Below are 25,549 nucleotides of genomic sequence, written 5' to 3' on the forward strand. Positions count from 1 at the left end.
GGATTGATATTGACCATTTGAATCAATCACTTGATCTAGTTCGGGAATGATGACCAATTAAAGAGAAACGGTGTAGCATTCATTGTCAGAAACAGCCTTCCAAGATCTATCCTGAAGTTCAGTGCTGTGATTGATAGGATGTATACAAGGAAGTCCTGTTATTAAAAAATACAGACTAATCATGAAAGCCAAAAATGAAGAAACTAAGGATTTTTATCACCACTGGACTGTTAGATAATATCATAATGTTGTTGTTATGTGCCATCAAGTCACCTGCTACTCATAGTGACTCCAATGTACAGCAGCTCCAAACCCCTACCATGTCCTGAGAAAGTTTCACTAATTCTGACACACCAAACCCCATTACCCTAGTTACTATGTCAATTCATTTTATCCGGGGTCTTCCTTCTTCCTCTCCTGCTCTGTCCCTCCACCCTTCCCAGTGTGCTATCCTTCTACAAGAGCTGGTCCCTTCTGGCCATGTGCCCCATGGAGCTTCACTGTCCTTGCCTCTAAGGAAACTTGGTTTCACTCTCAAAGACAGACCTGTTTGTTCTCTTGGCAGTCCATAGTATGTTAAATACATTTTTCCAGCACTACAACTCAAAGTAACTGATTCTTTTTCTGTCATCCTTAGTCATTGTCCAGCTCTCTGATGCATAGCAAGTAATTGCAAAGACCATGTGCTGGATGAGGCACACCTTAGTCTCTAGACTGACATAATTGCTCTTTAGCATTTTGGAGAGGTCCCTGACAGTAGACTTCCCCAGGGCAATTTGTCTCCTAATTTCCTGACTACTGGTGCCAGAAGTCTTGCTTGTGGAGCTGAGCAAGCTAAAATTGTTAACAATCTCAATCTTTTTTCCATCTAACATGGTGCAAATTGGCCCAGTGATGAGAATATTTGTCTTCTTTATGTTGAGCTTCAAACCATATTGAATAATACAGTCCTTGACCTTCTGCAGCAAGCACTTCAGGTCTTCCTCACTTTCAGCAAACAAGGTTGTGTCATCTGCATAACGTAGGTTGCTGATGAATCTTCCTCCAATCCTGATACCACATTCATCCTCATAAAGCCCAGCTTCTCGGATAATCTGTTCTGCACATAGATTGAAAAGATATGGAAACAGGACGCATCCCTGATGCATTCCCTTCCTGATTTTGAACCATGCAGCTTCTTTACTTGGTTTCTACTCAACAGGATTATTGCTAAAAGCCTGAACAAAAACCAAAACCCATTGACATTGAGTTGATTCTGACTTTTAGCAACTATGTAGAATAAATTAGATCTGCCTTCTATATTTCTAGAGCTGTAATTTTTATAGCAGCAAACTGCCTCATCTTTGTATGAGTGATATTTCTCATCACTGTAAGTTGGAGTTGACTCGATAACACTTATTCTTAACAACATATTAGAGAAGAAGGGGCTTTTTGTATATATTTCTATATTTTCTACATATAAGACACTAAAAAGAAATACTACTGATGAAGAGTATGATGTTTTAATTATATTGATAGTGTATTGTTTCTTATTCTAGGACTTATAATAAATGAGCAAGATGAAGGTAGTTAGGATGGTGATGGACAGGAAAAGGTCGTTTGCCTGTTGTTCACAAGGTTGCATATGAGTCATAGTTGACTTGACAGCACCTAACAACAACAATAAATATATCAGGCTTAAGATTGTAGGCAGATTAAGAAGGGAAATAAATTTTGCACAGTTGTCTGCAAGGGATATTCATGTTAATGCATTCTGTCAAATCTTATCTCTCAGTCTGCAAATTCTCTCTTTTTGAAAACAATCTGCGTTATGCAGATGACACAACCCTACTTGCTGAAACTCAGGAGGACCTGAATCACTTGCTGTAGAAGGTCAAGGATTACAGCCTTCAATATGGATTTAAGCTCAACATCAAGAAAACAAAGATTCTCACCATTGAGCTGATTGGCAGCATCATGATAAATGGTGAAGAGATTGAAATTGTCAAAAGAGACTGAGATTGACAACTTTAGTATGTTTGGCTCTACAATCAACACTCTTGGTACCAGCAGCCAGGAAATTAAAAGACGAATTGCACTAGAAAAGTCTGCTGTCAGAGACCTCTCCAAGGTACCAAGGAGCTACGATGTCAGTCTGGAGACTAAGGTGCACCTGATACAGGCGATGGTCTTTGCCATTACTTGCTATACTTCAAAGAGCTGGACAATGACTAGAGATGATAGAAAGAGAGTTGATGCCTTTGAGCTTTGGTGCTGGAAAAGAATATTGAATATACCAATGAACTGCTAGGAGAACAAACAAGTTCATCCTGGAGAGGGTGAGGCCAGGCTGCTCCTTGGAGGCAAGGATTCTGAAGCTTTGTCTGACATACTTGGGACCTGTTGTAATGAGAGACCAGTCCTTGGAGAGGGATGTCATGCTTGGGAGGGTGGAGGGACAGTGCAGGAGAGGAAGACCCTCAATGAGGTGAACTGATTCTGTCACTGGGGTAATGGGGATAGGCGTGTCAGAGACAGTGAGATTGGAAAGGTATAGATCAGGGTTTAGGGCTGTTGTACATAGTGTTGCTATGAGTCACAAGCGACTTGATGGCACATAACCACAACAACCACAACGACCTGGTCTTTTATTATATTTCATCCTTCTTTTAAAATGAACATCTTTTCTTCCTAAAAGGTTGAGAAAATAAGTGATGACCAAGTAAACTCATTATGGTGTTAAGGGTGTATTGTTCAAAATATCTTTCCTAGCCATTGAGGTTTGATGTTGCCATGTGGATGGTTGGGAATGTGTGACTAGGGTGTGTTAGCTTATCCACCAAGAGAACTGAGGAGATCCAATGGCAGAAATTGAGGAACTTCCCCACCAGTAAAGAAGCAAGAGATACAATCTGTCTTTTAGTGCCATAGAATCTTGTGCTGGCCAGATGAAGGTCTACAAGAGAGCCAGAGACCTGACATCAGATGGAGTGGACATTGGGATTGTTATGCCATTTCCAGAACCTTTTGTCCAAGTTTGTTGGAGGGCTATGAGGTAGGGGGGGAGAGCAATAATTGGCAGGACTGAGAGCTTTGCAACACTGGCCTAAAACTGCAAGGCTCAAGGCTGAGGTACTTGTGAGCATATTTTAGAAATTGTATGCACTATATTCTACTACTAACTTAAATTATAGCATTTGTTAGTCTGGAGACTAAGGTGCTCCTGATCCAGGCCATGGTCTTTGCAATTACTTGCTATGTATCAGAGAGCTGGACAAAGACTAGAGGTCACTGAAGGAGAATTGATGAGCTGTGGTGTTGAGAAGATTATTGAATATACCAAGAACTGTTAGGAAAACAAATAGTTTTATCTTAGAGACGGAGAGAACAGGCTGGTCCTTGGAGACAAGGATTCTGAAGCTTCATCTGACATACTTTGGACATGTTGCAAGGTGGGATCAATCCTTGGAGAGGGACGTCATGCTTGGGAGGTTGGAGGGACAGCGCAAGAGAGGAAGACCCTTGATGAGATGGATTGATTCAGTGACTGAAGTAATGAGAATAGGTGTGTCAGAGACAATAAGGTTGGCACAGGATAGAGCAGGGTTTAGGGCTCTTGTACATAGGGTCACTATGAGTTGGAGATGACTCGACGACACATAACAGCAACAACAGCAATTAATTCTGTGCCATACCGATCATTCCATGGACTGCCAAAAGAATTCATAGATATGTCTTGCAAAAAAGGTGCAGCTAGAGTGCCCCTTGGATTGGCAGCGGCTAATTGCTGGCCCCACCCCCTCATCCTTGCAGTCTTCCAGGTGTCCTGATCTCCCCTGACTTTGGTCATTTGTTTTTGCATCTATCTTAATATCATGCAGTTCCTTAGGCCTGGCCCAGATGTGACCCACCTTCCCCCTTCTGTTTACTTAGATTGATGGAAAAACAGGTGGAGTTCAAGAAATGCTTGTGGCACTTTTCAATTACAACACCACTACAAATCAAACACTAGCCATTTATATGAGAGAAGGTCACCATCTACTAGAGAAAAGAAATTTCACATGGAAAGTGTGTTTTAATTATTGGATTATTTACAAAGGATTCTCAGAAAAAGAAAAAACAAACATATAAAAATAGCTATCAGGAATGATTTAGACCATATGATAATGAGGGGTGGAGAGTGATTTGAAGTGTTATTAAAAATGAATGTATATATCTCTGCTGTTTATGTCATCAGTCTCAACTGCAGAAAGCATAATTTCTCACAGCTAAAAGCTCCAAATGCTGTGCACAGTTGAACTCCAGAATCTTCTAACTTCAATATGCAACCAGAGCCCATCATAATATTCATGTTGGCACAGAAGAATGGCACGTTTATTGGGAGGGCAGAGCTGCCAGGTTTGTGACTCAGCCTCTGGGGAGCCCTGTACACCTGCCAGTTTAGTCTTCTTCCAGAGCCCACTGCACACTCCCAGATGGGCTGGTGAGGGCTAACCATTTCTATGTTTTGCCTTTGGGGACTCAGATACCTACAGAAAATACTAGAAATTGAATTCAGTAAATTCCAAACTTGTGAAGTATTTTATGCCCAAAGCAAACAGCTTTGTGGTAAGTTGAAATGGTCGAACCTTGGTGGTGTTACTCAAATTTGTGGTCAGAAATTTGTTAAAGGTAATAAAGTTGTTGGTGTCATGTGCCATTGAGTCAGAATTGACTCATAGCTGGCACTCCACTGGGTCTTTGGAGGCAGTAACTCACATGGGAGGAGATTGCCTTTCTTTCTTCCGTGGACAAGCTCGTGGATTGAAATGATGCACCTTCGGGTTGCTGATGTAGCCCCTTACCACTAGGCAGTTACCTAGTGCTACCAACGTGTCTTTGTTTTATTTATTTTTTCATTTTTTTGTGTGTGCCATCGAGTTAGATCCGGTTGGCACAGGAGGAGATTGCCCCTTCCTCTCCAGTGAAGCATCTGGTGGATTTGAGCCACGTGCCTTTGGGATTGTAGCACAGTTTCTTGCCACTAGACCACCAGAGCTCCCTCCAACACGTCTTTGATCTTCATGAGTGAGTGCTTCAAATCCTCTTCCCCTTCAGCAAGCAAGATTGTGTCATCTACTCATCACAAGTTGTTAACAAATCTTTCTTCAACGATGATGCTGCATTCTTCCTTGTATAGTACAACTTCTTGGATATTTTATCAGTGAGATACTGAATAGATATGAGGAAGAGATAAAACCTTAATATACACCATTCCTGATTTTAAACCACTCAGTATTCTGTTGTCTGCTTTTTGGTCCAAATTGTAATTAATGAGTACAATAAAGTGTTCTGGGATTCTCATTCTACTAAGTGTTATCCATCAACTTTTATGATTCACACAGTCAAATGAAACCCTATGTACAATAGTAAAAAATACATAACTAAATATTTTTCTGGTATTTTCTCCTTTCAGCAAGATCCATGTGACATCAGCAGCAACATCCTTAATTTAACATCTTAAGTTCCAATTCTGACTTAAAATTGTTGGCCGTTCCCTGGCAATGTACTGCTGTAATCCTTTTTTTTTTCTTTAAAAAATTATTTTTAGGAAAACTTTACCTGCATGTGATAATAATGATATTGCTTGATAACTTTCTTTGCAATAGGCACAAATACAGATTTCTCCTAGTCAACTGGCCAGGTAGCTTTCTTCCAAATTACAGCTACAAATTACAATTACAAATTTATGTAATGTAAATTGCAGTGTAAATTACTGAGTGCTTCTGGCATTGCATCTCTTAGTTGAAACATCCCAGCTGGTATTCTGTGAATTCTTGCAGCCCAGATTTTCACCAATACTTTAAATGTAGTTTGAATTTTGTCCTTAAATACCATTGGTTCTTGATTACACACAATCTTTTGAAATGGTTGAATGTCAACCCATTTTTTTTTCTGACACTGTGGCTCTGTGTATTCTATTTCCTTTTAATGCACTCTTTATCATTCAGTGTTTTCGCACAGAATCCCTCAATATTACCACATGGGACTTGAATATTCTTTTTATTCCTTCTGTTCTTGCTGAAAAGGAAAAGGATTTGAAACACCAATTAAGACCAAAGGCTACAATAGTTTTCAACGTGGATTACACCTCAACATAAAGGAAAAAATCTCCACAACTGCATCAGCAAACATTAGCTAAATGCAAAAAAAAAAAAAAAAAGTTAAAGTTGTCAAGGATTTCCTTTTACTTGGCCCCACAATAAAAATCTTTGGAACCACCAGTCAAGAGATCAAATGACATATTGTATTAGGCAAATCTGCTCCAAAGGGTTTCTTTAAAATATTCAAATCAAGGATTGTTAAAATCAAGGAGGCTCTTTTGAGTGCTAAGGTACACTTAACTCAAGCTATGATATTTTTATATCATGTGAAAACTGGGCAATAAATAAAGACCATAGAAATATTGAGGGAACTCTGATGTAGTTAGTTTTTGCTGGTGAAATGAATATACTTTATTGGATATATAAAAACCCAAAACACTCTTGTGGCATAGTCCATAAGGAGCTGTACTGCTGATAAAAGGTAGCACCTCTTGCTGTTTGAGTATACCAGCGGCCTCACTTTTTGCTGTGGGGAAAAAAGATGAGCAATCTCCTCCTGTGCAATTTACAACCTAAAAAAACCCAACAAACCTTGTGGAGGCTCAGCTGTGAGTCAATTCTGTCTCAACAGCAGTCAGAGAGAAAGAAATATTGATGCATTTGAACTATGGTGTTGGAGAAGAATACTGAACTTGACTGCTAGAAGAATGAAATAAGTTCACCAAATGTCACTTATAAGCAAGGACTGTAATACTTCAAATGATGTACTTTGATCATGTTATCAGGAAGGACCATTACCTGGTGAAGGACATCATGTTTGGTAGAGTCCGTAGAAAAGAAGAAGATCCTCAATGAAATGAGTACAATTGGCACAGTAACTGCAACAGTGGATTAACCACTGAACCAGTCACTAGATTGTGAGAATGGCACAGGACTGAGCCATATTTGGTTCTGTTGCACAAAAGGCTGCTACACATTAGAGCCTACTCCACACTATGTAACAACAGAACTATTTGTCAGGTATGGGGCTAAGTGCATTCGATGCCTTGCCATCTTTAATTCTCAGAGCAAATCTGTGAGGCTGGTACTACTAATTATTTTACGTTGTTGTTTGTTGTTATGTGCTATCCAGTCACTTGTGACTCACAGCAACCCTATGTACAAGAGCCCTAAATGCCGTTCTATCCTGTGCCAACCTCGCCCTCTCAAACACACTCATTCCCACCTCCCTGATCACAGAATCGATCCATCTCATCAAAGGTCTTCCTCTCCTGCACCGTCCCTCCACTCTCCCAAACATGATGTACCTCTCCAAAGACCACTCCCTCCTTACAACATGCCCAAAGTATATCAGATGAAGCTTCAGAATCCTTGACTCCAAGGAATATTCCAGCCTCACCCTCTCCAGGACAAACCTGTTTGTTCTCCTAGCGGTCCACGGTATATTCAACACTCTTCTCCAGCACCACAGCTCAAAGGCATCAATTCTCTTTCTGTCATGTAATTGTGAATACTATAGCCCAGACCAGATGCACCTAAAGTCACTGCTCTTCAGTACTTTTGAGAGGCCCCTCTCAGCTGACTTTCCCAATGCAATTCGTCTCTTGACTTCCTGGCTGCTGTTACCAAGAATGTTGATTGTGGAGCCAAGTAAATGAAAACTATTAGCTGTCTCAGTCTCTTCACCATTCATACGGATGCTGCCAATTGGCTCAGTGGTGGGAATCTTTGTTTTCTTGATGTTTCACTTCAATCCAGATAGGAGGCTGCAGTCCTTGACCTTCTGTTAACTATCTCAGTCTCTTCACCATCCATACTGATGCTGCCAATTGGCAAAGTGGTGAGAATCTCTGTTTCTTTGATGTTGATCTTCAATCCATATTGGAGTCTGCCATCCTTGACCTTCTGCAGCAAGCACTTTAGGTCCTCCTCAGTTTCAGCAAGCAGGGTTGTGTCATCTGCATAACGCAGGTTGTTGATGACTCTTTCACCAATCCTGATACCACATTCCTCCTTGTACAGTCCAGTGTCTCAGATGATCTGTTCTGCATACAGATTGAAAAGGTATGGAGACAGAATACATCCCTGACAGACCCCCTTCTTGATTTTGAACCATGTAGTGTCTCCTTGCTCTGATTTTTAAAAAAATTTATTTTATTTTATTTTTTCCTGTGTGTACCGTCAAATTAGATCTGACTGGTACAGATCCTTGCTCTGTTCTGATGACTGCCTCTTGGTCCAAGTATAGGTTTCGCATAAGCACAATCAAATGTTCTGGGATTCCCATTCTTCTCAGAGTCAGCCATAGCTTGTTGTGACCCACACAGTCAAAAGCCTTTGCATAGTCGATGAAGCACAGATAGACATTCCTCTGGTATTCTCTGCTTTCTGCCTATACTTGGACCAAGGGACAATTGTCAGAACAGAGCAAGGAGACACTACATGGTTCAAAATCAAAAAGGGGGTCCATCAGGGATATAGTTTCTCTCCATACCTTTTCAATCTGTATGCAGAACAGATCATCTGAGACACTGGGCTGTACAAGGAGGAATGTGGCATCAGGCTTGGATGAAGATTCTTCAATAACCTGCGTTATGCAGATGACACAATCCTGCTTGCTGAAACTGAGGAGGACCTGAAGCGCTTGCTGCAGAAGGTCAAGGATGGCAGCCTCCAATTTGGATTGAAGCTCAACATCAAGGAAACAGAGATTCTCATCACTGGGCCAACTGGCAGCATCAGTATGGATGGTGAAGAGATTGAGATAGTTAATAGTTTTAGTTTACTTGGCTCCACAGTGAACACTCTTGGTACCAGCAGCCAGGAAATCAAGAGATGAACTGCATTGGGAAAGTCAGCTGTGAGGGACCTCTCAAGAGTACTGAAGAGCAATGACATTAGGCTGGAGACTAAGGTGCATCTGGTCCGGGCTATAGTCTTCACAATTACATGCTATGCATCAGAGAGTTGGACAGTGAATAGGGATGATAGAAGGATAATTGAGGCCTTTGAGCTGTGGTGCTGGAAAAGAATGTTGAATATACCATGGGCTGCTAGAACAAACAGGTTTGTCCTGGAGAAGGTGAATCCGCAATGCTCCTTGGAGTCAAGGATTCTGAAGCTTCGTCTGATATACTTTGGGCATGTTGTAAGGAGGGAGTGGTCTTTGGAGAGGTACTTTATGTTTGGGAGAGTGGAGGGACGGCGCAGGAGAGGAAGACCCTTGATGAGATGGATCAATTCTGTGATTGGGTAGGTAGGAATGAGTGTGTTTGAGATGGTGAGGTTGACACAGGAGAGAGCAGAGTTTAGGGCTCTTGTCCATAGAGTTGCTATGAGTCGCAAGTGACTCGATGGCACATAACAACATCAACAACAAATATATGTATATAACAAGGCTTCATTCTGTTAGGATTTTTTACACATTAATTCTGTTTGTAAAAGTAGAACAGTAGTCTCAGTTTATGCAACAATGATGCTAACTAATAATTTCATTACTGCAATGGAGACAATGGTTTGAATGCCTACTCTGAGAGGTTCCAGAACTTGAGTTTTAAAAAGAAAACCGAATATCTGTGGTGATAATAACAGCTGCCAGTTATTGAGCATTTCCTAGGTGGCAGACTGTAGAACAGTTCATCAATTACTCATGTATAAGTTTAAATTGAAACTGAAGAAAATGAAAATAATTCTACAAGAACCAATTTGTGTCCTATCTCCACACCTTTTAAATATATATGCAGAACAGATTATCCAGGAGGCTGGGCTCTATGAGGAGAAATGTGGCATCAGAATTGGAGGAAGACTCATCAACAATTAGGATTTTGCAGATGACACAACCCTGCTTGCTGAAACTGAGGAGGACCTGAAGCTTTTGATGCAGAGGGTCAAGGACTGCAGCCTTCAATATGGTTTGAAGTTCAATATCGAGAAAACAAAGATTCTCACCACTGGGCCAATTGGCAGCATCATGATGAATGATGAAGAGATTGGAATTGTTAACAGCTTCAGTTTGCTTGGTTCCACAATCAACAGTCTTGGCACTAGTAGCCAGAAAATTAAAAGACGTATTACACTTGGAAAGTCTGCTGTCAGAGAACCCTCCAAAGCACTGAAAAGCAATGATGTCAGTCTGGAGACTAAGGTGCATCTGATACAGGCCATTGTCTTTGCAATAACTTGCTATGCCTTAGAGAGTTGGACAGTGACTAGGGATGATGGAAGGAGAATTGGCGCCTTTGAGCTGTGGTGTTGGAAAAGAGTATTGAATATACCATGCACTGCTAAGAGAACGAGCAGGGTCATCCTGGAGAAGGTTAAACCAGGCTGCTCTTTGGAGGCAAGGATTCTGAAGCTTCATCTGACCTACTTTGGATATGTTACAAGGAGGAATCAGTCCTTGGAAAAGAACGTCATGCTTGGGAGGGTGGAGGGACAGCGCAGGAAAGGAATACCCTCGATGAGATGGATTGATTCAGTGACTGGGTTCATGGGGGTAGGTATATCAGAAACTAAGATTGGCACAGGGTATAGCAGGGTTTAGGGCTATTGCACATGGGCTCATTATGAATCACAGGCAACTCGGCAGCACATAACAACAACAAAAACAAGAAGACCAAACAGAATATGACCTTGAGTCTCTCCTATCTGAATTTACAAACACATTCAAGGATAGATTTGATACAGTGGACATTAACAACCGATGATTAGATGAGCTGTGGGAGACATAAAGGATATCATTCGTGAGGAAAGCAAAAGATCATTACAAGTTAAGGGGAGAAAGAATAGATAAAAATGGATGTCAGAAGAGACTCTGAAAACGACATATAATGTAAAGAGGCAAAAACAAAGGGAAGATTGTGGAAGTAAGAGGTGAACAGATTTCAACAGCAGTTTGAGAAAACAAACTATTATAGTGAAATGTGGGAAGTGCTGATGTTACAAAATCAAAGTGTGGTTGTTGTATGTGCCATTGAGTCACCTGCAACTCATAGCGACCCTATTTACAAGAGCCCTAAACCCTGCTCTATCCTGTGCCAACCTCACTGTCTCTGACACACCTACTCCCATTACCCCAACCACTGAATCGATCCATCTTTCTCTCTTGTGCTGTTCCTCCACCCTCCCAAAAATGATGTCCCTCTTCAAGGACTGGTCCCTCCTTGCAACATGCCCAAAGTATGTCAGACGAAGCTTCATAACCCTGTCTCCAAAGAGCAGCCTGATCTCACTGTCTTTGGGACAAACCTTTTTGTTCTAGCAGTCTAGTATATCTAACACCACAGCTCAAATGCATTAGTTATCTTTCTATCATCCCTAGTCATTGTCCAATTCTCTGATGCATAGCACACAATTGCAAAGACTATGGCCTGGATCTTGCACACCTTAGTCTCCAGCCTAATGTCATTGCTCTTCAGTACTCTAGAGCGGTCCCTCACAGCAGACTTTCCTAATGCAATTCATCTCTTGACTTCCTGGCTGTTGGTACCAAGAGTGTTGATTGTGGAACCAAGCAAACTAAAACTGTTAACAATCTCAATCTCTTTACCATCCATAATGATGTTGTAAATTGGCCTAGCAGTGAGAATCTTTGTTTTCTTGATGCTGAGCTTCAATCCATATTGGAGGCTGCAGTCCTTGACCTTCTGCAGCAAGCACTTCAGGTCCTCCTCAGTCTCAGGAAGCAGGGCTGTGTCATCTGCACAACACAGGTTATTGATGAGTTTTCCTCCAATCTTGATGCCACATGTCTCCATGTACAGTCCTACATCCCGGATGATCTGTTCTGCATACAAATTGAAAAGGTATGGATAAGTACCTCCTTAGCATTTCTCAAGCTGTAAGAACTGAAGAACAAATTCAAACCTCTAGTTGCAAAATTGAATGATTCCATGGATAAAACCTTGGATGATGCAGGAAGCATCAAAAGAAAATTAAAGGAACTTGATAACTCAATTACAAAATGAGCAAAAAGCACGGAAATACTTTTCCCAGAGAAATACATTTGAATGGCCAACAGACACATGAAGAAATGCTCAAATCACTGGCAATAAGAGAGATGGAAATCAAAACCACAATGAGACATCATCACACCTCATAACAGTGCTAACGTTTACTAGGATAGCAAGTAATAAATGTTGGCAAGAATGTGGAAATTTGGAATTCTCATACACTGTGGGTGGGATTGTAAAATAGCACAATCACTCTGGAATGCAGTTTAGTGTTTCCTTAAAAAGTTGAACATAGAAATTTCACATGACTCAGCTGTTTCACTGCTAGGAATTTACCTCAAGGAGAATAGAATTGAGACACAAATGGAGATTTGTACACTAATATTCATAGCAGCATTATTCACAGGAGTAAGAAAATAGAAACATCCAATTGTCCATCAACAAACAAATGAATTGAGAAACTGTGGCATATTCACACAATGGAATACTATGCAGGAACCATGATTTTAAAAAGTATTATATAACATGATGTTGGTGAAGTACTCAGTCTCATAAGGACAAATAACGCATAAGACCATTATTGTAAAAATAGAAAGATTACTAACTAGTAAGATGTGCACAAAAGTTGAAGGGGAAAGAGGAGGGAGGGGACTGAGGATGGGGAGGAGGTGGAAATCACAAGGTCATAAAGTTTGGTGGGCAGAGGGAGGGGGTGAAGAAATTAGGAAAGATCCAAAGGGAAGTTGAAAAGGCAGAGTAATTGTGGATCAATGGATGGATCAATGATCAATGATGATTAATTTTATAAAACATGATGTAGGGGAATAGTTATATGAAACACAATGTGAACAGAGGAATGTGTGAAACACAATATATAGAAACACAATGTATACAAATTTTGTAGCAAACCAACATAAAATAAAAATAGTTTTTTTAAAAAAGAAGATGGAAAGACTACACAGAGTTATTGTACCAAAAAGAATTGGTTGACATGGAACTATTTCAGGAAGTAGCATATGATCTATGATCAACAATAATAGAGAAGTTCAACTGAAAAAGATACTGGCAAATATTAAGCCCCCAGGAGCTGAAGTAATTTGAATTGGCCTATTTTGACAAATAGATGCAGCCCTGGATGATGAAGGAAGACAAAGGCATGAGTTGATGTCTTTGAATTTCTATGTTGGCAGAGGATTGTTATGATCCACACTATATTATGATCATAATTTGTTATGATCCAGTCTATAAAATACCTTTGCATAGTGAAAAAATAGGTAAATATCTCCCCAGAACTTTCTGCTTTCACCCAAGATCCATCTGACATTAGCAATCCCTTATTCCATCGCCTCTTCTGAAACCAATTATGATTTCTAATAGTTCCCTGTCAATGTCCTGTTATAGTTATGTTTTAATAATCTTCAGCAATTCTTTACTTGCAATTGATACTAATGACATTGTCCCACAATTTCCACATTCTGTTGGATCACCTATATTGGGATAGGAACAAATAATGGCTAGCTGACTGGAAGAGATCCATTAATAAAGCAGAAAATCCTGGGGAGATATTTACCTACTTTTTTTTTACTCAGCAAAGGTATTTTATAGTATGGATCATAACAAATTATGATCATAATATTGCATGGGTCATAACAATACTCTTTGCCAACATAGAAATTTAAAGACATCAACTCATATCTTTGTTTTCCTTCATTGCTGTCCAATTTCCAACTCTCACAAACACACGAACCAAATGAATCTACCATGAGTCAGGCCAGGTGCAACTCAGTCTTTAAACAGATAGCCATCCTCTCCAGCACTTTAAAGAGGTCCTTAACAGCAGATTTCCAAAACACAACACATCTTTTGATTTCTTGACTTTGCTGCTACCGTGACCATTGATTGTGAATACAAGTAAAGTGAAATTGTTGACATCCTCAATCTTTCCCACTAGATGAAATTTATAGTAACATTTAGGAGTTGTTAGCCTATTTCACTCTTTGTTCTCTGATGAGTACATGCACAGCAGAGATTCTCCACGATTACACAGTATGCTGTAATAGACTGAACACAGAAGTAGGTATAATACTCTCCTTGTCTGTGACAAGCCAGACACTTTCAGAGAGATTGGCAAAAATCTCTGGAAGATGAGTAGATTTGGTGTGCAGGAGGCTTTGAAAAATACAGTAGCTTTAAAAAAATTTTTTTAATAAGTCCTTAAATATTGAAAAAATATTTTTTGCTTTAATTTTTATACTGAAAGTTCTTTCAGGTTTTCAGTAGTATTTATCAGCATTGTTTTGTGCTATCAAGTCAACTGCAGTTCATAGCAGCCTTATGAACAATGTTTTGGAACCCTGCACTACCCTGTGCCATCCTCATCATCTCTGATATACGTGTGCTCACTGTGACAGTCACTGTGTCAATCCATCTTGTTGAGGGTCTGGATCATAGAACTGTTAAGTTTCAGGACAGCTGTCCATGGCTTTATTGCCTTCCTCCTGCATTAGGTTCATGAGGTAGCCTACCCAGGCTTCTTGCTGCACAAAACAATTCCTCACCTTCAAGTCTGTTCTAATTAACAGGACAGAATAGAACAGCCCCTGTGACGTCTTAGGCTATGCGGCTCTTTGGAAGCAGACTGCCTTGTCTTTCTTCACGCTGGGGCATTCAAACTACTAATCTCTCAGTTAGTAGCCCAACACTTAAAGCAAGGCCTGGACTTCGTGCTCTGTTCATATCAAACCATTTCTTCCCCCCGCATCCTCTGAGTTCCATGCCTTGTGTTTATTAACCTTATACCATGATGAGGCCTGGTTCTCTCTTCAACAGCTCTCTGTGCATGGGGTTATGTGGAGAGGTAGCAGATCACTGGAGGAATTAACACAGAAGCAGGACAAGCCCTGGTTTTGGGGACATGGGGTAGAGTGCATGCATCTGCTGTACCAAAACCAAAACACCCCCCCCCCTTTCTCTGAGGTCCCTTTCAAGTGAAATCCCTGCTGGCTTATAGAGACAGGAGAGAGAAGAAACCAGCTGGCACTGCTTTTAAACCCAGTGGATTCTGGAAGGCAGCGTTCATGAAAGGTTGTCATCCTATCTTTCAAAACTTGGTCAGAAACCACAGCACAAGCAGCCTGAAGTTAAGCCCCTGCCTGTGTTAAGCGGAGTCAGGTGAGTGAAGAGAGCATGTGACTCTGGGTGGGGAGAGTGGGGAATGCTGGGGTTTTGGCACAACTGTGTCCCATTCTAGCAGGTTCTCCATGTTCCCAGCCATCACTGCTGCTAATGCAGCCCAGAGTTTATATCACACTCTGCAGCATTCACTGTGCTTCATCTATTTCAGGCTTGGAGGGTTTTGTGATGAGCAAGTAGAGATCAGCCCTGCTAAGCAACCTACCCAGTAGCAGGGAAATTTTCTGCAAACTTTACACTTAAATCAAGTTATCTTGTGAGGTGCAAATGGTTATGTTAGCAGCAAAAATCGTATTGAATATTCATGGACTGCTAGGAGAACAAACAGGTTTGTCCTGGACAGGGTGTAACCAAGCTGCTCCTTAGAGGCAAGGACTTTGAAGCTTCATTTGGCATATGGGCATGTTGCAAGGAGGGACCAGCCCTTGGAGGCGGACATCATGCTTGAAGTGTGGAGGCATAGTGCAGGAGATGAAGACCCTGGATGAGACGAATTGACTCAGTGGCTGGGGTAATGGAGGGGTGTGTGTGTCAGAGACAATAAGGTTGGCTCGGGATAGAGCAGAGTTCAGAGGATAGAGCTATTGTACAGAGGGTCTCTATGAGTCGCAAGTGATTCAATGGCACATAACAACATGCCATATTAAGAAGGAGCTCTGGTAGCTTAGTGGTAAGGATTTGTGCTGCAAGAACAAAGGAATGTGGTTCCAACCCACCAGCTGCTCTGTGGGAGAAGGATGGCCAATCTCCAGAGTGATTTACTGTCTCTGAGAGCCTGCTGGAGGGCCAGCAATGATTCCATTCCAACTTGCTGGTATACAACCACCACATGCCGTTTAACCCACCCGAGAGAGTTGAGGGCTTATCTACCAAAAGACACATGTAAGAATGCCAACTCACTTTGCAACCAAGACTATTTAAAGCAAGAGAGGAAGACCCTCCATGAGACGGATTGATTCAGTGACTGCGGTAATAGGGGTAGGTGTGTCAGAGACAATAAGATTGTTGGCACAGGACGGAGCAGGGTTTACGGTTATTGTACATAGGGTTGCTGTAAGTTGCAGGCAACTTGATGGCACATAACAACAACAATCTTAAATAAAAAGATTACTTTTAAAATACATAATGTGTCCAATGTGATGCCTAGCAGTCCGGATTGAGAGTCCTCACCGCCTCTCCCTTCCCTGCTTGCTGTGGGTATCTGCATGCATCTTGCTGGCTCCTCTCACCCAGGCACTGGTCTTCCGACGAAGTTACTGACTCAGGTTAGAGGTTGCTGGGTCACTATGAGATAGCCAGAATGTGAGACCTGGAGAATCTAAAGTATCTCCTGTCTGGACCAAAGACCACCTATCCCCAAGAGCTGCTGTCCCCAGGGGCTGCTGTTTTTCTGCCTCTGCAGGAGCCACTCAACTGGCTGTGACCAGCGGAAAGTTCCAAGCTCAGGAGAGCCCAGACCAATTGGGGTTGAGACGACTCTGACTCATGTAGCCTCATGTATGTCAGAGTGAAACTGTGGCCCGTAGAATTTCTTTGGAAGCAAATCACTAGGCCTTTTTTTCTGAGGCACCACTGACTGGACCTGAACGGTTCTTTCCTCTAAGGAGCACCCTGGCTACACTGTCTTCAAGACAGATGTGTTCCACAAATGTTGACTCTAACAGTTATCCTCTCGCGTTCACTCATTATTGCTGTTGAGTTGGAATTCACTCAGAGCTGATCCTTTATTTTCTGAAGCTGTAAATCAAACAGGAGATTGCCCATCTTTCTCCTGAGATACCACTGGTAGATCTGCACTGGCCAGAGATGTGGCCTTTGAGTTGTTAGCCACACAAATCTCTAGCACCCCAGCCACTGGTCTCTTTCTTTTTAGCTAAGATACTGGTGGCACTGGTGTTTGTGCCAGATGCTGGGAGCACGGTTCCCATATTCACTAAGGAATTGGATGTGAGTAGGCTGTGGAAATTTCTCTTGTCACAAAGTATTTTCCAAGAAGGAAAGGGAATAGAGAGATTCAATGGCTCCTTCTGGCAGCTGCCTTTTGTCCTCCCTTCTTATAGCTTTTCTAGCTCTTTCACCAAACACAAAACTCCCTAATGCAGCGGGCACAAAGAGAAAAAGAAAACATCTAAAATAACTTTTTTTACAACGACAGTTGGTCTGGTAGGCTCTGTTTTGAAATGGTTGGCAGTTTAATCAATACCCCTTTTGCTTTAGAGATACTTATATGTCTCCTAAGACTCTATAGTACACAGCAACAACACCACCACCTCCATTTAGTTTTTTGTCTTCTAATGTATCTTGGAAAAGAGGTTCTCTTAGAAATATTTTTTTCCCCCCACCAAGCTCTTCTGTGAATCATGCACCACTGAAAACTGAAGTCTGTAATCATGACAGCAAACAGTTCTGGAAAATAGAAACACAATCTCCTATTAAAATTGCGTGAGACCCACAGCGCCCATGAAGAAAGCTTTTTTAAAGAAAATTAGTCCTAGCTATTTGTTAGCGCCAAAATACACACAAAGAATTCCCTTCTTACGAGTCACGACTGACTGAAATAGAAGTGGCTTCCACGCAGAGGACATGGTGTGAAAGGAATTACAGAGTGGAGAGCGGGAGACTCAGGCAGGCCACTTAGAACTTCAGAGCTCGATTTTCTCTTCTGGAAGCAGCTCGATTAAACCAGCTGAGCTGAGCTGATCATGCCCACCTCCACAATCTGAAGATTCTAGAAGTAACTTGGCCATTTGAGAAGACTCCTCGACTTTGTCTCATTTCTTTTAAACACAGGCTTCTTGTTTCTATCCTGCACCTTCTTGGCCCTTTTCCCTCTTGACTCCATCTGTAGCAGGATAATGTCCCGCTCATAATGTCCCACTCTCATGCCAAGCCCACCTTCTGCCCACTAATACAGCCTATGAGAACTGTTGACAGACTGGCCCTCCTGAGCAGGTCCCAGCAGGACAATATCCCTAAGACCTCCAGACTTACTTTAGTGATAATATAATAAAATCCAGGCTAGGGACCAGCCAGTCTGTACATCTTATTTGCAGAAAAGTGGTCTCCAGAGGTAGTCAGTGGACAGTCACAGAGCTAGGACAGTGCTAGTGGCAAATTCAGGTTTTCTTATCTAGTATTATTTTTGTTTACCAGGTAAAAGGAAAGAAATTAGCATTTCTTAGGACCTGTAATGAGCCATGAATCTTCCATAATTCGGAAGGATAAAGATCACTAGTATCTTGTTGCAGATGAAGACACTGAGGTTCAGAATTTAAACCCCTCAGACAATATTGGTGTTTGAAGCAGAAGAATGCAGCACATTCCAGTCCCGTAGCAACTCTGTGATGTCACTCATCATTCAAATGAAGACTTTTCCTCCTGGAACTTATCCTGGTAAGGAAGCTTGAAATTTCTTGATGGATCTTGGGCTAGAAGATAATGTCTCAAAGGGGCATGTGAATGGAATCTTCCTTTAGTGTCAAACAAGATGAGAGGGTGAGGTGAAGGAGAAAGGCAGAGAGATGAATGAATCTAAGAGCTGTCAGGGCACACATACACACATACACATACACATACACATACACATACACCTATCTTACAACACACTAAGCACCCTAAAACCACAAATACACACCATACACAAATACCCCTTATATGTTGTTGTTGTTGTTGTTGTTATGTGCTGTCGAGTCGTCTGCGACTCATATCGATCCTATGTACAAGAGTCCTAAAACTTGCTCTATCCTGTACCAATCTCAGTGTCTCCAACACACCTACCCCGATTACCCCAGTCCCTGAATTAATCCACCTCATAGAGAGTCTTCCTCTCCTGCGCTGTCCTGCTACCCTTCCAAGCATGATGTCCTTCTCCAAGGACTTGTCCCTACTTGCAACGTGTCCAAAGTATGCCAGATGAAGCTTCAGAATCCTTGCCTCCAAGGACCAGCCTGGCTTAACCTTTTCTAGGATGAACCTGTTAGTTTTCTTAGCAATCCATAGTATATTCAATCCTCTTCTCCAACACCACAGTTCAAAGGCATCAATTCCTTTTCTATCCTCCCTAGTCATTGTTCAGCTCTCCAATGCATAACAAGTGATTGCAAAGACCATGGCCTGTATCAGGTGCACCTTAGTCTCCAGAATGACACCATTGCTCTTCAGTACTTTGGAGAGGTCCCTAACAGCAGACTTTCCCATCGCATTACATCTTTTAACCCCTCATATACCTCACATATCACATATAAATACACATACACTTACATCCTACCCAAACCTACACACCACACTCACACACACACTTCTTATACACCACACACACACCACACCACACCACACATACCCCACACATACACATACTCTCCCACATCATAATACACACTATACAATGGATTTTGTATTCACAGAGATATAAAATTTTTTTAGAAATCCCTATAGTATAGTCTAAAATTTGGAAGCAGGAGTGGCATCCACTTCCTAAACAACATGCTTCCAGAAACTTTATGAACTTTGATAAATGTTGATAGTTATAGAAAGACTTCAGGTCTTTTGTTCGCAGGGCCACTATGAGTCATTCTTGATTTGAAGGCACTCAACAACAACAACAACAACATAGTCTAAAATAGAAAGTTTTCTTTTATAGACAAAAACATATACACTGCACATACATACTATGACACACAGATACTCAACCACAAACTATGTGCATGATACCACATCCTCTATACACCCATTTCCTAACATTTAGTCACAGCATATACACACACCCCACACACACACTTGCTTGAGACCCCATAAACTTCAGCATGTCTTTTAAGGGAATGAAATAGGTAAGTGTGGGAAATTGTAAAATTAACAATGGTGAACAAAGTAGTATGAAGAAGAATACCTCAGTGAGACCACAGCAAGGCCTTGCTTTATCACAGATTTGACGTCAGGCTCTGTCCATGGCGCTGCTCAACTGTCCAGTTTTGAAGGCTGATAAACCAATAATAAACTCAAATAATTTGACATCCCTTCAAACTTTGATTCTGGGCCTGGCTTTCTTGTATGTGGTGGGGACCTAGCCTCTTTGGGGAGATTGTCAGTTTGCCCCAGTGTGTGTGTGTGTGTGTGTGTGTGTGTAAACGCACACACATAGGCACACACACATAAGCACAGGCATATATCTCAGGGGGCACCAGGGTAGACATGCAGCAGAAAGACATTCAGATCATCACTCTTAATGAGGAAAAGGTGAAGGACAGGGTTTAATCAAGTGGGAAAGTCAAGGCTGATGATTTTGGTTTTATTTCAATGGTTTGAAAATTACTGTTTGTTTTTTGGTTTTTAAGAAACTTTCATCTTATATTGGTTTGGTTACAAAGCTCATATACATTGTGTTTCTCACTATTCACATTGTATTTCATATCATCATTCCCACTCATTATGTTTTATAAAATTAATCATCATTGAACTATGTCCACCATTGCCCTATCTTTCCAAATCCTGCAGGATCTTTCCCATTTCCTTTACCCTCCCTCACTCCGCCCACCAAATTTTGAGACCCTGTGATTTCCCCCCTACTCATCCTCACCCCTCTTCTCCCACCCTCTCCCGTGGCACCCTCATACATCTTTTACTGATTTCTTTCTATTTCTACAATAATGGTTACCCATGGTGGACAGTGTTTGGTGGAGCTCCCATATTAAAACAGCTTGGAAGCAGGAGTGGCATCCACTTCCAAAATAGCATGACTCTGGAAACTCTATGAACTTAAAGAAACAATTATAGTTATATAACAGGGTTCAGGCCTTTCCTTCATAGAGTCGCTATGAGTCATCTATGACTGGACAGCACTTAACAATAACAACAATACAGTACTTGTCCTCATGAGACTGAGTTAGTTCACTCAGCTTAATGCTCTCCAGTCCTTCCTAAGTTAAGTAGTAATTTTTGAAATCATTGCTCAAGGCTAGTTTAAACAGATGAATTTTTGAGGCCAGAACCAGCTAGGAAAACAGGAGAAGACAGAGGCAAGTCCCAGTCAATGGCAGTGAGGTCTAACCCCACAGTCATGTCTTTATTGACAGCTTTATTTTAACTTATCCTTCCCACGAATGGCCTGCAGCCACCTAGCTTCTAGGCAGTTTCCCCCAGTACCAGATCTCTAATCTAATTTTATCCTAGAAAAATTTGAATTTAGAAGAAAATGGGCAGCAGGTTTTCTTGGGAGAAGGCACAGGAGGGAAACCAGCCAGCAGGTTTACTGTGGGTCCCTGAAGACACACGTGGTAGATAGAGGTAGAGTTTGGGGGCGGCTCTTTTGCTGTAAAACCCACCAGAACCATGTATCAGTGACAGCATCTCAGACTCACTTCCCAGCCGCTGTTCACTCCTCTAGAGTCTCTGGAAGGTGCAACCGGCCAGGATTTATAGTCTTCGAATGAGGTCTGTGCCTTTGGAACAGAAAGGACCAATTAGTCTGATTGATCTGGGCAGGAACTCAGACTTCTTCTCCTTGGGTTGCCGTTCTCCAGGCCATAAAAGGCTGTGCTGTACCAGCTGCTTGCTGTATGTCCTCGCGGTGAGAACGTATCAATGCTCGCAGGTGTGTCTGTAAAGGTGCACAATTCATGTTCTAATCTTTCCTTCAAATCACAGTGAAACAAAAAGAAAAATGTCACCACTCACCAAAAGTGAGTAGTGATTTGACTGACCCTCGACGACTCAGACCCAAAGGGCAGATTTAAGGGCAGAGACGGTGCATATGTGTGTCACGTGGAGTTTTCCAGAGAAGCAGAATCCATCGGAAATACAGATGTCGATCTACAAGGAGCATTTAATTCTGCTATATATAAGGTACAGCGGCTGCAAAACTGGGCTTATGCGTTGCTGAGGGAGGGGACTTGTGGGGACGATGCAGGATGGGGCAATTTTTCCATCTGTTGTACAGGGTCACCTAACAACAACAGCCATGCGTCAGAGTTCATATAATAAAACTAACAGCAATGACACAAATATAGGTAGTTGTCATACAGCTGTAACCTGGAGAAGTTCATTTTAAAAAATGGTCTCACACAATTGTGTGAATTGGCAAGACTGAAATCCACAGGACAAACTGGCAGCCTAGTGCCTCAGCCAGGACGCCTATGAATTCGAGTACCTTCTTCTTGGATGAGGTCCTCTCACTTTATAGAGGGAACTCTGCTTTGCTTAAAGCCAAATGATTATAAATATAAATCACATCTACAAAATATCTTACTAGTAAAAATTAGACTGATTTTGGAACAAATTATAGCACTATAGCCTAGGCAAGTACCACATAGATTCACCATCACAGTAAAAACAAACAGAAAAAACCCTCTACTAATTGCCATTGGTTTCAGATAGACTCATAGCTGACCTGCTATTGGGTTTACAAGGCTGCAAATTTTACGGGAGGTGATCGCTCATCTTTCTCTAGGGGAGCTGCTGGTGAATTTGAACTGCCAGAGTGTTATGTTCTTTGATTTAGCAACACAACTCCCTAATCATTACAATTGTTTTTGTTGTGTGGTAGAGTCACCTGTGACTCATAGCGACCCTCTACACAATAGATCTGAACTCTGCCCTGTCCAGAGCCAATCTCACTGTCTCTGACACATCTACCCCCATTATCCCACAGTCACTCTGTCAATCCATCTCATTCAGGATCTTCCTCTCCTGCATTGTCCCTCTGGGCATGATGTCTTGCAGGCATGATGTCTTTCTCCAAGGACCCTCCTGGTCACATGCCCAAAGTACATTGAGACAGAGCTTCAAAATCTTTGTCTCCAAGGAGCAGTCTTGTTTCACCCTCTCCCAGACAGATTTGTTTGTTCTCTTAGCAGTCCATGGTATGTTAAATACTCTTCTCCAGCACAACTCAATTCTTCTTCTGTCTTCCTTAGACATTGTCTAACTCTCTGATGCATAGCAAGTAATTGTGAAGACCATGGACTAGATCAAGTGTACCTTAGTGTCTAGACTGACATTGTTCCTATTTAGTACTTTGGAGAGATAACTGACAGCAGATTTTCTAATGAAATTAATCTTTTGATTTTTTTTTAAATCTTTTGATTTTTTTTATTTCTAGGGTGTTGATTGTGGACCTGAGCAGAGATGATTGATGGTTTTCTATAGTCAGCATTATTGTTTGTAAGGGATTTGCATATTCTTAAAAACGCCTAATGAATGACTTAATACTCAGGGACCAAATTGACTTGACAGAGGGTTCTATAGCCTGGGTCAAGTCACTGCTCTCCACTTTCCTGTTTGAAAGTGAGGTGTTCATATCACTGGATGCTTAAGTCACTTTTCTGCTGCGGATTTCAGTGTCTTACATAGAGGTAGAGTGAGGGAAAATTATTTCGGTGTATGGACTGTCCATCCTGCCTACTTAAATGACTCACTTAATTCCATTTCCAGAATAAATCTTTGCTTAGATTTAGGACTTAATAATTACTAAAAAAAGTATTCTACTTTGCTGACCTCTTATTAATTCTCAATGTTGTGGGTAACTAGTCATATTAATGAATTGGAAAAATAAGTTCAGAAAGGTTAATCTCATAGTTATACAGCAAACATTGCCAGTCAGTCTTTATACCCAGGATTTTCTGACCTAAAGGAATTTCTACATTCTTCATTTTCAGGGTGATGTTTATTTGTTTTTAAAGAATTCTTTTCCTTTAATGAAGAGGCTAACCTGCAGGAAAGTCAGTAGGAGGGCATGTGCTTAAGAGTTGATGAAATCTCCAAACTCAAGGAAGGAAAGGAAGCAGCAGGAAGCCTGAGGAGGGTGGGGAGTGAGACAGGAATTCACACCTGCTCAGGAACTTCTTTGAAGCTTAAACCAATCCCCAAACCAGATCCCCAAAATGAGCAGTAATTGAAAAGGCAAACCTTTACTAATCTCTTGAAAGGAGGCATCATGCTTGCAAAGGTTAGCAAAAGAGAGGAAGACGCTCAGTGGGATGGATTGGCTGACACAGTGACTGCAGCAATGGGCTCAAGTGTGTCCAGATGATGAAGAGGGCACAGGATAGGACAGGGTTCAGGTCTGTCCTTTGTGGGACTGCGATGACACCTGCCAACAGCATTGGTGCTTGAGATGATACAGAAACCCCAGGAATATATATTCTCTTTTAAAGTTTTCACAGCTTTATGAGGTAGGTCCCGTCATCATCCTCATTATACCTCAGTTGTGCACATATTATACACAGGAGCCGTACGTACTTGTGTTGTGATTAAAACACTGTAATGAGTTGCTATTCAAAAGGTCAGCCATGTGAAGCCACTTTTCCAGAAAAAGAAGAGGCAGTCTGCTTCCTCAAAGATTACCGAAGTGAAGATCTTATGTGGCAGTTCTACTCTGTCCTGGGCTTACTATGAGTTAGAATCAACTCAATGGCAATGGGTTTGGGGTTTGTTTTGTTTTGTTTTGGTACTGACAAGGGAAATTAGGACTGGAAAAGTTAAATCAAGGAGGGACCAGTTCTTGGAGAGGGATGTCACGCTTGGGAGGGTGGAGGGACGGCACAGGAGAGGAAGACCCTCGATGAGATGGATTGACTCAGTGACTGGGGTAATCGGGATGGGTGTGTCAGAGACAATAAGATTGGCACAGGATAGAGCAGGGTTTACGGCTGTTGTACATAGGATCGCTGTGAATCGCAGGCAACTTGACACATAACAAGGACAACAACCAGCCATTAGCTCCATAGGCAAAGGGCCCTTATAGTTATTGTTTACATCTGTACCCCAAAGTGTGATACATTCAAGAAGTGGTTTCCCTCTCCCAGAAGAATAAATAAATATTTGGGTTTAAATATAATTTTATTTATTTTGTTGTCATTGATAACATACAGAGCAAAACATACAGCATTTGTACACATGTGTTCAGTAACATTCCCGATATTATTCAAGTTCTGCCAACCTTCTCATCCTCCCTTTCTGAGCTCTCCCTCTCATTAACATGAATTCGCTGCTCCCTAAAGTTCTTATCTAACCTTTGAAGTTTCTGTTATCAACTGTGTCCTGCCAAGTTGGAGTCATGCAGAGTTTGTTGCTTTCTTTTAGATTTATCTTTTGTAGCAAGAAAAAGAGAAGCCTGCCTGATTAGGAAGAATAAAGAGGATGCTAGGGAAGGGTTTCAATGTAAGCAGAAGTATTATAAAAATGACATCTGACTTCCTCTAGCTTCTTAATAGGGAACGAGAATTGAGATCATCAGTAACAGGCCAAGGCTGATGTCTATGAGGTGGTGATCAGATCATGAAAGCTTTTTTTTAAAAAAAAAAACAACACAAAACAAAAACAAACATATTCTGACATCACTGTCCCTCACAC

The sequence above is a fragment of the Elephantulus edwardii genome, unplaced genomic scaffold (assembly GCF_000299155.1).
Source record: "Elephantulus edwardii isolate Elephantulus edwardi_28Jun2011 unplaced genomic scaffold, EleEdw1.0 scaffold00059, whole genome shotgun sequence".
In the NCBI taxonomy this organism is placed as follows: Eukaryota; Metazoa; Chordata; class Mammalia; order Macroscelidea; family Macroscelididae; genus Elephantulus; species Elephantulus edwardii.